We start from the raw sequence: 16,391 nt of genomic DNA, 5'->3' as shown, positions 1-16,391 counted from the left end.
TTCCACTCCACCTCAAACACGTGGCCTGAGAGCGCAGGGGAAGAGCTCTCCGAGGAAGTCCAAGGTGCCATTACAATTTGCTCCGTATCTTTACCAATAGGCAGTGGGGTTAGTCCTTTCCATTTTAGCCATTCTACTGGGCGTGAAATGGTATCTCATTCATGGTTTTAATTTGCGCCCTTTTGTGTGTTTGTCAAGCATTAGTATGTCTCTTGTGCTAAAGTGTCCAAATTTTTGGCTCATTTAAAAAAAAATTGGAATGTTCATCATTTTACTATTGATCTGTAGGCTTTTTTACATATTACGGGTACAAATCCCTTGTCACATGTGTTATAAATATTTTCCCCCCAGCCTGTGTCTTGATTATTCATTTTATTAATGGTGTCTTTTGAAAAGCATATATTTTAAATTTTTATGGATTTAATTAATTTTCAAGTTTTTAGTTAGTGCTGTTTGTGTCCTGTCCAAGAAATTTTCCTGATTTCAAGTTCTTAAAGATAAGCTGTTTGCTTCTAGATGATTTATGCTTCTGGGTTAAATGCTTAGGTATATGATCCATATCAAAATTATTTTTGTGTTTGGTGTGAGATAGGAGACAACTTTTTTTTTCTGCTTTGTTTTGTTTTCTCCGTGCAGATATTTAACTGTAATATACCAACATTTGTTAAAAAAGCTTTCCTTTGTTGACTGAATGAACTTGGCACTTTAGTTGCCAATCAACTGGCTGTGTGGGGTTCTATTCCTAGACTCTATTCTGTTCAAGTGATCGGGTATATATTCATATGCCTGTACTACACTACAGTCTTGGAATCAGGTAGTATAAGGACTCTGTGTTTTTCTCCCTTTTTCAAGATTGTTTTAGCATTTTAGATCCTTCAGGATTTTATAACATCTTAAAAATGAACTTGTCTGTTTCATTCAAAAATACTTGATGAAATTTTTTTTTTAATTTTATTATGTTATGTTAATCACCGTACATTACATCATTAGTTTTTGATGTAGTGTTCCATGATTCATTGTTTGCATATAACACCCAGTGCTCCATTCAATACGTGCCCTCTTTAATACCCATCACCGGGCTAACCCATCCCCCACCCCCCTCCCCTCTAGAACCCTCAGCTTGTTTCTCAGAGTCCTTGATGAAGTTTTAATAGGAATTATGTTGAATCTGTAAATTAACCTAGAGAGAATATTCATCATAACAATCCATGAACTATTAAAACTTTCAACTTATTTAGGTCTTTTTAAAATTTCTCTCAGTTGGGTCTTATAGCATTTTTGTGTAGAGATCTTTTATACATTATGCCAGATCAGGGTTCTCCACCTTGGCATTATTGACATTTTAGACCAGAGAAATCTTTGTTGTGGGGTGCTGTCCTTGCATTGTAGAACATTTAACAGCTTCCTGGCATCTATCCACTAGATTCCAGAAGTACCTCCAGTTGTGAAAACCAAAAATGTTTCCAAACATTTGCCAAATGTCCCCATAGGGACAAGACCACTTCCAGTTGAGAACTATATGCTAGATTTAGTCTTAGGCATTTGTTATTTTCTTGATGCTGTTGTAAATTATATAGATTTTTTAAATTTTCATTTCCAATTATTTATTGTACTATGTTTACCTTGTATTATGTATTGTTATTATATTTACCTTGCTAAATTTACTAACAAGTTCTGATAAGATTTTTTTTTTGGTAGGGGTGCCTGGGTGGCTCAGTCGGTTAAGCATCTGCCTTCGGCTCAGTCATAATCTCAGGGTCCTGGGATCAGTTGAGCCCGGATTGGGGCTCCCTGCTCAGCGGAGAGTCTGCTGCTCCCTCTCCCTCGCTCTCTCTCTCAAGTAAATAAAATCTTAAAAAAAGGATTTTTTGGTAGATTCCAAAGGGTCTTCTATGTACACTATCATATTATTTTAGGGCAAATGGAGTTTTCCTTCTTTTTCTAATATTTATGCATTTTATTTGTTTTTCTAATCTGATTGCACAGGCTATGAACTCCAATATAATGTTGAATAAAAGTGATGAGAATGGGCAGCTAAGCCTTTTTTCTGAATTTTACCAGGCAAAGAAAGATTTTATGTTTTACCATTATGTATGATGTTAGCGGCAGGTTTTTTGTAGATGGCCTTTATCATATTAAAGACATTCTTTTCATATTAACATACTAAGACTTTTTGTTTTTTTAGTAATCTCTACACCCAATGTGGGGCTTAAACTCAGGACCCCAACATCAAGAGTTCCATGCTCTACCATCTGAGCCAGACAGCTGCCCCTAAAGACATTCTTTTCAATTCCCAGTTCAATGAGAGTTTTTATTATGAATGGATGTGTAATTTTATCAAAATTCTTTTCCTGAGTCTATAGAGATTATCATTTTAAAATCTTTTATTGTGTTAATGTGGATAATTATATATACTGATTTCTGAGGCTAAACCAACCTTGTATTTTTGAGATAAACCCAACTTGGTGATGATGTGTTACACTTTTTCCATGTTGCTGGATCCAATTTGAAAATACTTTTAAAGTTTTGCATCTATCTTCATTAGGAATATTACACTTTAATTTTTTAAATGATATATTTGTCAGATTTTCATTATTATGGTTACACTGGTCTTATAAAACAAGTGGGAAAATATTTCCCCAACCACTGTTTACTGAAATGGTTTTTATAAGATTGATATTATTTATTCTTTCAATGTCTGACAGTCATCAGTGAGGTTGTCTGGGCTTGAATTTTTTTTTGTTGGAGGTTTTTTTTTTATTGTTTAAAGATGTTATTTATTTATTTGAGAGACAAAGAGCAGCGAGAGAGGGAACACAAGCAGGGGGAGTGGGAGAGGGAGAAGCAGGCTTCCCGCCGAGCAGGGAGCCCGATGCGGGGCTCGATCCCAGGATCCTGGGATCATGACCTGAGCTGAAGGCAGACGCTTAATGACTGAGCCACCCAGGCGCCCCTTGTTGGAAGGTTTTTAATTATGAATTCAATTTCTTTAACTGGCACAGGACTATTTTCCTATAATTGATATAGGACTATTTTCTAGGTTTTCCCCTTTTTCTTGTGTCAATTTTGTTATTTTTTCAAAGGATTTGTCTATTTCATCTGACTTTTCAAATTTATTGACATTAAATTGTTCCCTTTCTATAATATATCCTTATCATCCTTTTAATGACTTTGGGATCCGTAATTAGATCTCCTTTTTCATTTTTTTATATTAGTATGATCTCTTTTTTCTTAATCTTGCTAAAAGTATTATAAATTTTATAATAAAATTTTTATAAAAGTATAAATTTTATTAATATTTTCAAAGAAACAACTTTTAATTTGATTTTCCTATACTTTATATTTTTCATTGCTCTCCTGCTCATATTCTTTATTTTTTCTTATGTTTTATTTTTAACTTGCTCTTACTTTTGTATCTTCTTAAGGTGAAAGCTTAAATCATTGATTTTTTTAGATCACTTGCATTTTAAATTCAAAGTTTTACAATCTTTTTAAAGTAAGTAGATTATATCATACAAATTTTGACAGCTTGTATTTTTAAATTTCCAAATTTTTGATTTTTCAAATATGTCTTCTTATTTATTTTAAACTTTTACATATTAGTAAAAAATACATTTGATTTTAATTCTTTATTTTTATGATATTTATTGAGATATTTTTAATAACCTACCATGTGATCTAACCAGGTGAATGTTGCATGTGCACTTGAGAAGAATGTATTTTCTATCATCGTTGGGTGTAGCATTCTATAAATGTTAATTAGTTCAAATCTGTTGATAGTGTTATTCATATCTTCTATATCTTCATTGCCATAGCAGTCCACTTCCAGTTAATGACAGCATGTCATACAAAATCATTTGTAAACCATACTCCAATTATTTGCTCTCCAATAAAAATTTGTCATAGAGACTTCTCTATGAAGGCTTAGATGTAGGTTGAGGGAAGAGCAGGACCAGCAGAAGTGTGAACATGTTTATGTAACTTCCTTGGGCTTTTAGGAGATACTCCAAATAAGTATATTCAAGCTGAACATGGAATGCTACTATGTATAATCTACATTTTGAACTGATCTTATAAAGCTCAGTTCATAATAAGTTTCTCAGTTTCTAATTTCTCCCAGTGTCCAGTGATCAGATGTTCAAACCAAGAATTGTGTCTCAAAAGGAGGATTACTTCCCAAAATATGGCTTGTATTTGCTCCAGAATTCTGAGGCTTTGTTGTGATTTTCCTATCAAAGCAGCCACAGTCTTCAAAGGACATTTAAACATCACTGGGTCTGCTGGATCATGGAGACAAAAATGGAAAAACTACTTAAACTTCAGTCTCTATTTCCTGGAGAGTCTCTTCTCTTCTAGGTTTCACCAAAAGCTGACACATCTTTAGATCATCCAGAAATGTGATAAACATTGCTTCCAAATACTGTGGACTCTCAGTAAAGATTACAAGATGCAGAAACATGTACTTCATCTAAGAAATGAAATCGTGATATGTGGAAGACCATTTTACCACCCTCTGCCCCAGACACTTCAATGAAGTGACAGACCCCTGTATTTTCCAGGGATTTATGTTTCATCCTCTGTATCTCACCAAAGCATCTGGAATATTTACATTTCCTCCTTTTCCAATTCAATTAGCATGATGTCAGCATATAGTAAGATGTCCTGTGGTCTGATGAGATGACCCAAGTTCCTGTTTATTAAATGACAGTGATGAGTCAGAGTTGACAAGGTTCTGATGTAAAATGCTACAAGGTCCTGCTGTTCTTTCCAGCTAAGAGCAAATTGCTTCTAGAGTTCTCTCTTTCTTAGTTAAGAGAAAAAATCATTTGTGCAGTTGTGGTGGCCTCTGATGATATGCCCCAGTAAAGATAGCAGCAGCAGTTGGAGTATGACTTTTTTTTTTTAAGATTTTATTTATTTATTTTAGAGAGAAATAGAGAGCACGAGCAGGGGGAGGAGCGGAGAGAGAGGGAGAGAGAATCCCAAGCGGACTCCATGCTGAGCACCTAGTCTGAGGTGGGGCTAGGTCCCAGGACCCTGAAATCATGACCTGAGCCAAAATCAGGAGATGGATACCTAACCAGCTGAGCCCCCCAGGTGCCCTGAAGTGTGACTTTCTGATTGAGCTTATTCTAATCCACTGTCATTCTTCAGTACTCATCACTTTTATATCTTGGCTTAAAAAAACACAATAAAGAAAGATATGATAGAAGTTATTTTTAGTCTCTCCCTTTCTGGGGCTTATAGAGTCTGTGAGGGCTTATAATTTAATTTTATTTATTTACTGCTATTTTCATAATACTTAGAACCCTGCTTGGCACTTATCAGTGCCCATCAGATATTTGTTTAATTAATGAATATTTTTATATAAATAACTTGAAAGATGTCTGAGAGAATTATAAGACATTCAGTTAAGGATATAAATAGGGGATCATACCTTGAAGGCATTTTTATGCAGAGGATTTTGGAGTTTATTGTGTAAGTAATGGGGAGTTACTGAATAAGCTTTGAAATAATGTGATGACTTATATTTTAGAAATATGATAAAAATGTCAAAGTGGAGGATACTTTAGAGGGAAAAGAGCCCAAAGATAAGGGGGCCTGGGAAATAGAACAAATTAGAAATAGTCACCTAGGCCTTCACACTAGTCTTGTGTCTCTATTCATCATTCAATCATTGTTCCATAATGGAAGCTTAATATCCTTTTGTGAAAAAATTCTTAGTAAGAATAGCAATCAATTTTCTTAACTTTGTTAAAAGCATCTATGAAAAATTAGAGCAAACATAATACTTAGTGATAAAGCATTAAAGTATTCCCATTAAGGGAGAAAAAAAATTAATGAAGATGCCTACTGAGAAAGCAAAGAGGCAGTCCTGAGAGCTCCCAGCTGGTTGCTGACCTGGCACTCACGGCAGGGCTATGCTGTTACTTCCTTACTATCAGTAATTTCACAGAACATCCACAACAGCCAAAGTCACTGTGAATGACTGTGATGGAGTGAGCAAAACCGAGACTATCCCCTAATCATTTCTGAGCACAGAAAAAATAGAAGAACGCTGCGCAAATCACAAAAATACCCAAGCATCTATCTCTGCATGCTCTATGAGCAAGTGCTATTTTTTTTAATTGCGGCTTTGGTCCCACTTCATTCCACCTACCTCCTGGATAAAAATTGAGATAATCATAGAATTGTTCTCACTTTCTGACAACACTCAATCCAGAGCAAAATACACTTCCTTGGTTCCTCTCCAAAATCCCCTACCACAAGCCCAAATCCTACAACAATCCCCTCACAATATCCAGACTTCAAGGGCGATGCAGTCTTCTCTAGAATACCTATATCTGTGGCTCTTCCTCCTAATTCCAGAGCACCCAGTTAGTTCCTGCCAATTGAGTCACAGAGGTCAGGGGAAGGGAACTCCTACTTGGTGTACAAGAAGTTCCTGGTTTCCCTCTGTAATTTCTACTTTTGGAAGTGTGGTGGCCAGGGAAGTTCACAGAAAAGGTGTGCTCTTTCTTGCTTTTACCCATGTTTTTTCTCTTTTTCTCTGATAGGAATACTCTCCCATTTGGTTTGACAAACAACTGACCTCCCCTCAAACTCAGTTCAGGTATTAACTCTTCAGTAAGGCCTTCACTGATTCCTACATTGACCTTACTTTTTCCCTCTTAGAACCCCCACTGTTTTTATTAAGGCACCCATCGATCTCAGATTAATACATCTATTTATTCACATATTTCTTCCTCTATAAGAGTACATGGTATCTTTTATTCTTTTGTCTCCATCACTCAGCATAATGCCTGACACAAAATACTGTTTGATTATACCGAGTCAAATACATTGGACTGAATTGATTTGAAGATAAACTGAGTGATCTAATGGAACGGACATGGGATCAGAAGGCAGAAAACCCAGCTTTCTAGTTTCACCTATGCTAACTACATTCATTTGTACGGTCTCTTAATCTTTGTGCATTTTTGTTTCTGAATGTGTAAAAATGAAGGTGTTGGTTTATTTCTAACATCACTTTCAGCATCAATACTCAATGATTCAGACTGATGTGTTTCATGCCCAACCTTTGTAGCCAAATTTTTGTACTTTGTATCAAAGGCAGTAATGCATTCCTAGAGACAGAAGATCAAAGGGATAATTGATAATAAGACTTTTACTCAAGCACTAAGGGCTAACTAGGAAATGTGGCTATGCACACTCAAACATTTCCCAAGGCTATGAGATCTCTTACACTGACTTAAAAACAAACAGAAGTATAATTTATCAAGCTTTTATCTAAGTAGAATTCATACAATGAACTTGGGATTTATTAAATTACCTTGAAAACAAAAAGGTTTACATTGATAGGCCAATTTGAAACCTATGATTTATTGAAATGATTTTGAAGCCTATGCAGGATACAATTAACCTCTGTCATCAAAGGATAATTCTCCTTCCATATTTTGTATTGAAAAAAAATCTTTACTTGTAAGGAACCAGTTATCATAACGGTGTGATTTCAAATGGATTAAATAGAAACAATAGCTTTAACATTATGAAGATGATGTTTATAAATGATTGAATTGCCTTTGAATGGTTTCCACAATGAGCTATGCTAACTCATAAAACAGGACCTTCTCATTATCTAAATTATGCTATTTTCTCAAGCTACTTTTATAAGACAAGTGATTTTTTTTAATACTGGCAGATGGGTAGAACACTATACTTTATGCAAAATAATCTAAAAATACAAATAATATGCAATTTTATCAGCCAATATGGATTTATAATGTGTATATCGTGGTGATGAGGGCAAGGAATATGTCATTCCGAGGTGACATCTACAGGCTTATATTAATTATATAACCTTATATATATTGGTCAATGTACTCTGAAGAGTGACCAGGGCAGTTCAGGTCATGGACTTTACCTTTAATAAGTTATTATTGAAATTCTGTGTGAACACAAATAAAGCATCAAAACATTGTGGAATTTTCCCAGCTGAAAAAATTGCTATAATTATGTTCAAATGACTATCAAGGCCTTTAAAATTACTTACCGTAAAAAAAAAATAAATTGCCTTTGAGTAAAGAATGTTATTTGTGTAAATACAAGGTCTTAAATATATTCAGATTGAGATTTGAAAACCGATTATTATTCCCCAAATAACAGAAAATATGTCTACTCTTTTATTTTTTGGTGTGAGGCCATTATAAATGTGTTGAAACCTTAAAAATGTAGTACCAAAATATCTCCAGGAAAACAAAGCTCTTATACTTAGTAATAGTCTTTTTAACCAAGAACATGTTCCTATATGAAAACACTGAAATCACTTCTAAGTCATAGGAAAATTGGAATTACTAGTGGAACAAGCGATGGACACCACCTTCAGGTGTTCGAGACTTTTTGATTCCATGGGGTATTAGTTTCCTACTGCTACTGTAACAAATTCCCACAGATGTAGTGACTTAAAACAACATATTTATTATCTTACAGTTATGGTCAGAAGTCCACAATAAGGGGCCCCTGGGTGGCTCAGTCAGTTAAGTGTCTGCCTTCGGCTCAGGTCATGATCCCAGGGTCCTGGAATCGAGTCCTGGGTCGGGCTCCTTGCTCAGCGGGGAATCTACTTGAGGAGTCTCTCTTCTTCTCCCTTTGCCCCTCCCTCCCCCAGCTCATGTGCATGCACTCTCTCTATCTCTCTCAAATAAATAATCTTAAAAAAAAAAAGTCCACAATGAGTCTCACTGAGCCAAAATCAAGGTGTCATGAGGCTACATTCCTTCTGAAGCTCCAGAGGAGAATTGGCTTCTTTTGTCTGAAAGGCCTCCTAGAGGCTGCCTGGATTCCTGGGTTCCTGGTCCCTTCTCCCATCTTCACAGTGTAGTACTCCAACCTCGGCTGCCATAATCACTTCTCCTTTTCCTGACTTCCATGCTCTTTTGTCACCTTTATAAGGACCCAGTGATTACGTGGGGCTCATTTAGATAATTAATCCAGGACAATCTCCCCATCTCAATATCCTTATTTTTTTTTTTTAAGATTTTATTTATTTATTTGACAGAGAGAGACAGCGAGAGAGGGAATACAAGCGGGGGGGGGGGGTGGGAGAGGGAGACGCAGGCCTCCCACTGAGCAGGGAGCCCCATGCAGGGCTCAATCCCAGGACCCTGGGATCATGACCTGAGCCGAAGGCAGATGTCTAACGACTGAGCCACCCAGGTGCCCCCTCAGTATCCTTAATTTAATCATATCTGCAAAGGCCATTTTGCCACGTGAGGTAACATATTCATAGGTTCTGAGGATTAGGACGTGGACATCTTTTAAGGGCTGCATTTTCTATCTTCTATGCATAGACCTTTTTGCAGTCTGGTGAAGTCTGTGGTTTCCTTCTTAGAATAATGTTTTTATAATTTTTATTTTTTTTAAAGATTTATTTATTTATTTGTTGGAGAGAGAGAAAGAGAGAGAGCACAAGCAAAGGGAGCTGCAGGCAAAGGGAGAAGCAGGCTCCCCGCTGAGCAGGGAGCCCAATGTGGGACTCGATCCGAGGACCCTGGGATCATGACCTGAGCTGAAGGCAGATGCTTAGCCAACTGAGCCACCCAGGCGTCCCAAGAATAATGTTTTTAAATGCATAGAATAAAATACATAAGATTACAATGGAAAAAATATTAAAATACAATAATCAAAATATTTAAAAATAAATGTGTGCTATAATAATATGTGCACTTTTAAAATTATGACATTAAATCCTAATTGCAATGGCTAATAGTAACCATAATAATTTCAAAGTAGTGAACAATTGTTCAGTGCAACAACTGTTATGTGATATAAAAATATCTATGATTTCTGCTCTACTGCTAATAGTGTGCTGGTTTTTTTTATTTTGTTTTGTTTTCCTATAATTAATAATGGAAGCAAATGCTAAACTTCAATTATAAGTTGAGGCAAAAAATGTAATTTTTATTTCCACCTACTATCTTGGACCACAGGTTAAGAACACTTGCTGTACACGCATAGTGAAAAAGATTTATGACTTGTCAGTGTGTGTGTGTGTGTGTGTGTGTGTGTGTGTGAGAGAGAGAGAGAGAGACAGAGAGAGACAGAGAGAGAGAGACAGAGATTTCCACTGGCCAGTGTGAGCCAAAAAACTTGCTGTTATTCTATAACTCTGCAACTGTATTTGTTTTTTTCTATTATTTGATTACTAACTGAAAAGTAAATTAAACTAGATTATAGACATTCTTTAGCAGAAATCTATGAGACTCATTCTACTCAACATTTGACACTAAGATATTTATAGACACAAAACAAATTCTTCTGTGTATTCAATTTTGACATATCATCCTGATTACTTTTAATATTTATTAAGCAATAGGCTTTCTATAGCCCATTAACTTGTACAGGAGCTCGTGCTCAATTTAGCATAATAAGATGTGCATATCCTAAAACATGAAAACAAAACGCAGTTTGAGCGGCACCTGGGTGGCTCAGTTGGTTAAGCGTCTGCCTTCGGCTCAGGTCATGATCCCAGGGTCCTGGGATCGAGACCCACGTCGGGCTCCCTGCTCAGCAGGAAGTCTGCTTCTCCCTCTCCCATTCCCCCTGCTTGTGCTCTTTCTCGCTATCTCTGTCTCTCTCTCAAATGAATAAATAAAATCTTTAAAAATAATAAATTAAAAAAACAGAAAACAAAATGCAGTTTGAATATGTTGTGGTTCCATTGTTTGTGGGTTTTTAAGTTAAATTTAGTTAAATTTTTCTTTACATGCTCACATAATAAGTAAGCTTATGTTTTTGCAGTCCAAAAAAGAGTATTATGCTATAAAGACTTATGGAAGGCTAAAAGTTTACCTTCCAAAACATATGTTTTATCCCCAAAGGACTGACCCAATAAAGTAGAAGTCTTTCATTTTTTTGTTGACTTTATTATTCCTCAATAGTCGATCTTCAATAAGCCCTAATAAGCAGGCATAATGTAATTAATTATACAGTTACATACATACACTATGCATATACATCTAACAAATGAAAAATTGAAATAAGTCTTAATACTTCCAGTTCCTAAAAACTCAGATATTTAAGCTAAAATATTCTACTTTGATGCTCAAGTTAGGGCTTAATATAGGGACACTGGAGGATTGGATTTGTAGAACTTTTAAAAACTTTTCATAGCCACACTATAAAAATAATCTGTGTGTTAATCTGTGTTCCACTTAGTCATGGAGCCTGCTTATATTTTGCTTATATTTATACTTTTTTATATTTACTTGCTTATATATATACTTTCTAATCATGGATTCTGCTTATATTTTGATTATTTTTCTGGTTAATGGGATATTGGAGGCTAAGTGCAACTGTCCAACCAAGGAAGTAGATTCACAGACATAAGGGTCACATGGAAATGGATTTGCATGTCAAAGCCCTTCAACACTATTAGAGCTTTACTGCATTTGTGGACATGGTGAGGGACTTGCAAAAAAGAAATGTTCTGCAATAGTGATAGGAATACAGAGATCCAGCCCAGAAACGGTCATATTAACTTGTCCGCCTGGGTGACTCAGTTGGTTACACGTCTGCCTTCCGCTTAGGTCATGATCTCAGGCTCCTGGGATGGAGCTCCAGGTAGGGCTCCCTGCTCAGCAGGGAGTCTGCTTGTCCCTCTCCCTCTGCCCCGCCCCTGGCCCATGTGCTCTCTCTCGTGCTCTCTCTCTCTCAAATAATTAAATAAATCTTAAAATAAATAAATAATTTGTCCTTATTGACGTTGTCATCACCTCACTTCCCCCCTTTCTGGTATTAATCAAGGAGTCTGCACCCTCCCACTGTTAGTCATTTCAAATTCCATAATCTGGGGGGTATCTGTGTTTGTGTGTGCGTGTATGTGCCCATACAATTGACATAAAAAAGAAAGCTGTCATAGGAACAAGTTTGAGAATATTTGAAAAATGCTAATAAGACCTGCTGCATGAGTGCTCTATTTTTACTTAACTGAAGACATTTCCTATAAAGAAAGGAATCTACGTGTTTATTTTTATCTATTTTTGTGGAAACTCACAGCCTTCGTTAAATTATTTTAACATAGATGAGGAATTCAAGATCTCAACAGTTGGGAAGAGATGCTAATTGGACACTAGTTAATATGTTCCTTTGATCCAGTAATGAGATAAAACTGAGTTACTCTGGGAGTTAAGTGACATTTGCTAAGCGGAATGTTATGGTTAGATTAGAGGAAGTAAGTACAACTTGAGAAATGTCTTTTTTAATTTGCCACTAAATATTAAAAATTTTGGCAATGATATGCTCAAATGTAACTGTATTATAAAATACAAAAATTGAGTAATATGATAAAGAGTTAGAAAATTACAAATCTGATAGTGTATTTATTATTATTTGCTGCATTTAGTGTTCATTTATCAAATATCTATTAAAAAAACCACTGCTGAACAGTCACTGCTCCAGGCATGGGTAAGACAAAGACAAATGCTCCACACTTCTGCTCTGAAATCATAGATTGCTCAGAAGTCCGCAAAAGAACCAAACAAAATCACAGTACTCTCCGTAAAGTGGCACAATGGATATGTGTATAAAGTGCTCTGGGATCAGAAAGTGAAGCAGAGTTTTAATTTAAAAATATTCACAAAACTTTTCAAGACAGAATTGTAGTTTCTTTAAGCGTTTTGTTTTTGGAAAAGGAAGATTGGAATTCTCTTTCACTGACTGACCTTGTGCAAGATTTTTGTCTTTTTGAACCTCACTTGTAACACCGAGAATAGTAATACCTAAATATCTATGAAGCACTTATTTTGTATTACTTATTTCTTGTATGTTAATATCATAATAATAATGTAATATATATTATGATACTAATCACATATTACTTACATATTATCTTATTTAATCCTTACAACAATGCTATGAACTAAGTACTATTAATATTGTTCCCATTTTACACATGAGAAAAACGAGAGAGAAGTTCAGTAGCCTGGCCGAGTTCACAGCCAAATGTAGCAGATCTAGTCCATCTAAGGCTAAGCTCATAGCTCTATCCTCTATAGTCTCTAGTGACTACGATAATAAGATATCAATCTTAATTCAATGTTTGGACTTGACGAGCTAAGCACAAATAATTATTATTCTAGGTGCCTATTTATATAGTTACTTTCAATCTTTTCTCACCTCCTTCTCCTGCCTTTTTCTCTCTCACAAACAACTAGAGGAGCACCAATTGAAGATCATCTATCTCACAAAATTTCTATGTGCAAATCATCATAAAAGAGCTGTTTAGGAATTAGTAAGTTTCTCCTGAGAGACTCTGAAGCAAGAAGGGGCTTGCATGAAGACAGGCTTAAGTCAATAAAGGGTGAGCTCTGGAACACTGAGTTGACTTCCTATGTGTTTGCTTTCTGCATCAGACACATACTGTCTGATTCCTAACAATATATGAGCTTTCAGAGTAAGCTATTGGGGGGTTTACAACACACAGCACATTTTTATATTCTAGTTTATGTGACATTTTCCACAGAGACATGCCTATAATACCCTAGATTTAGGGTTTATTTACTACACATTGTACTTAAACAGGCACATCCTGTTAAAAACATTCTATAGATAAATATCTCCCTCCTGGCAAATATTATTAGTCTGTTTACTCAGAGGTTCAGCTACCACGTTGACAAGGAGATTTCACTAGGTCATTCACCTTTTTACATTTCCCTAGAAGTGTTCCCAGTTAATTAGGGGAGAAACAGAAAGGATCACAGACTAAGGCTCTAATTTCTTGCACCTCGTAACACATAGAAATCTTCCAGTAGTTACTGGCAGGACTGAATGACATAATGCATATAATGCGCTGACACATAATAACACACTGTATTAGTCAGGATTTTCCAGAGAGAGAGGCAGAGAGAGGGATTATGAAGAATTAGCTACACAGTTATGAAAATGAGACATCCCACAATATGCTGTCTGCAAGCTGGAGACCCAGGGAAGATGGTAGTGTAATTCAGTCCAAGTCCAAAGGCCTGAGGACCAGGGAAACCAGTGGTGTAAGAATTCAGTCCAAGAGCAGGAGAAAGCCAATGTCCCAGCTCGGGAGCCAGACAGAAGAGGTGAATTCTCCTTTCCTCCATCTTTTGTTCTGTTCTGTTCCTCAGTGGGTTGGCTGATGCTCACCCACACTGGAGAGGACAGTCTGCTTTACTGAGTCCACTGATTCAAGCCCTGATGTCATCAGGAAACACCCTCACAGACACACTCAGAAATAATGTTTAATCAAATATTTGGGCACTCTTAGTCCAGTGAGGTTGACACATAAAATTAAGCATTACAGGGGCGCCTGGGTGGCTCAGGCAATTGAGTGTCGACTCTTGGTCTCAACTCAGGTCTTGAGCTCACAGTGGTGAATTTAAGCCCTGTGTTGGGCTCTGTGCTGGGCATGAAGCTTACTTAAAAAAAATATATTACAAGTCCACCTCTTGTCAACTTGACACCTATATACATCTTCTTAGTTCATGTACACACATTTTCTTTCTCTATCCATTTTAATGTGTCTATCTTAGTGAAGAACTACTTAAGAAAAAAAATTGCTCCCATACTACAAAATTTAAAAGACAGAAAATGAGTATATAGCTAACATAAATTTCTCTTTTACCCCTTCCTACTCCAGCCAATTAATTCCCTTCTCTAGAGGCAACCGCTGTTACCAGTTTCATGTTGTTTACATGGTTTTAGGGGCTACTTCAAACTTTTAAAAATATTTGGCTTTAAAAAAATGGCATTTAGTCTTTTTTTGGGGGGTGGGTGGAATTTACCAGAGAAGAGGAGGTTCAAATAGAGGGTGTATTCCTTTCCTCTCAGGAGTTGTGAATAGTGAAGGAAAAATGAGCACAGTCAGGAAGCCTGAGTTCTAGTCTTGTCTCTTTAATTTAGCTCTGGTCGGCTTTGGCCAGGTTATTTAAGTTCTCTGATGTAAAGTATACAAAAATTTTAACTAGGTGATTATCTATACGGTGCCTCTTAATCTTAACTGTACCATTTTATGATTCCTCATGTAACTCAACACATTTTAGTAATAGTGCCTGGGTCTGCTCCAACAAGAAATTTACTTTAAGCAATTCAGATCAGTCATCGTATTTTCTCTTTACCCAGTTGCTGAGGTTACATCCAAGAGGTTTTCACCCTGGGAAAATCATGAGAACCTTGGAAAATGTGACCAGGTCTGATGAAATAGCACTTCTTTTACTTTAGAGGGGAGTGCTACCCTAAAGTGAGATGTTCTGCTAAGACCTATACTTTTGATGGAAATTAGGGTATTCTCCATTGCGATATGTGTAAGAACTGGATGACTTAAGGCTATTGGGCTGATCTGGGTAACCTTTGGAATAATTCCTCCCTGGACTAATTAGGCAATCTATTAAAAATCCTTAACCTGATGTGGAGGGAGAAAGGAAAGTTTGATTTAATTTAATTTGGAAGTGTTGGCAATGCTTCATTCCATACTCAGTAATACACTGAGAGGGAAATACTCTTTTACGGTCTGGAGCTGATAAAATTAAATTTTAGCCACAGGCTTACCAAGAATGTTTCTCAGCTTCCCATGGAGTTTAATCAAAGAGGAAGATATGTGACTTCCAGGTAGGATGGCGGTGTAATATATGTTTGTTTAGCTCCCTTACCTGAACTTTAAGTAGAAGAAAAAAAGAACAAACCAAAACTGCTAGAGAAGAAACCTTTTCTATTCTGAAATTAGGGAACAAACACAGTTTCATAAAAACATCTTAAATAATGTCTGCCTTCTACAAAACAATTAGGACCAAATTGACAAACAACTCTGAGATATACAAATCCCTAATTCCGAGTCCAGAGCCAAGTGCCAGGAGTGAGGAAGGTCAGAAAGACAGGACTGGTAAGCCAGCTTTGAAGGCAGGAGGGTTGTGGGTGTGACTTGGCCACGAGCAAGACAGAGAACCTCTGCTTGGAATCTATTTCTTCACTGCAGAACAGGTGCCATTCAGCACGGATGGAAGGAGGGCACTTACCACCACACCATGGAGATGTTTGCCCATCCTGCTGGAGTAGGTGCTGACCGTGTTTGGGAAATGCTCCTCTCCTCTCTCAGCCTACTAGCCATGCTTGCCACAATCCAGTCTAACTCTCCTTTCCAGCCTAGTCTCCATGACGCTCGTGGCTCTCTTCCATCCCGTCAGCCTGGATCATTCATCATCAGTGTAAACAGTGCATAATCTGTGTAGCTTCATCTTTCTCATGCTGACCCCGCTGTTAGTATGAATTTCTTCCAGTAATATGTACCCATTGCAGTCCTACCCAAACTTCACAGTCTACTTATAAGCAACTTCCCTTATAACCCTTTCTTGATCCACTGACATTTTTTT

This window comes from Halichoerus grypus, chromosome 3, assembly GCF_964656455.1.
Source record: "Halichoerus grypus chromosome 3, mHalGry1.hap1.1, whole genome shotgun sequence".
NCBI classification, from domain to species: domain Eukaryota; kingdom Metazoa; phylum Chordata; class Mammalia; order Carnivora; family Phocidae; genus Halichoerus; species Halichoerus grypus.
The sequence above is the reverse complement of the archived record's forward strand: the minus strand, read 5'-3'. Positions refer to the sequence as shown.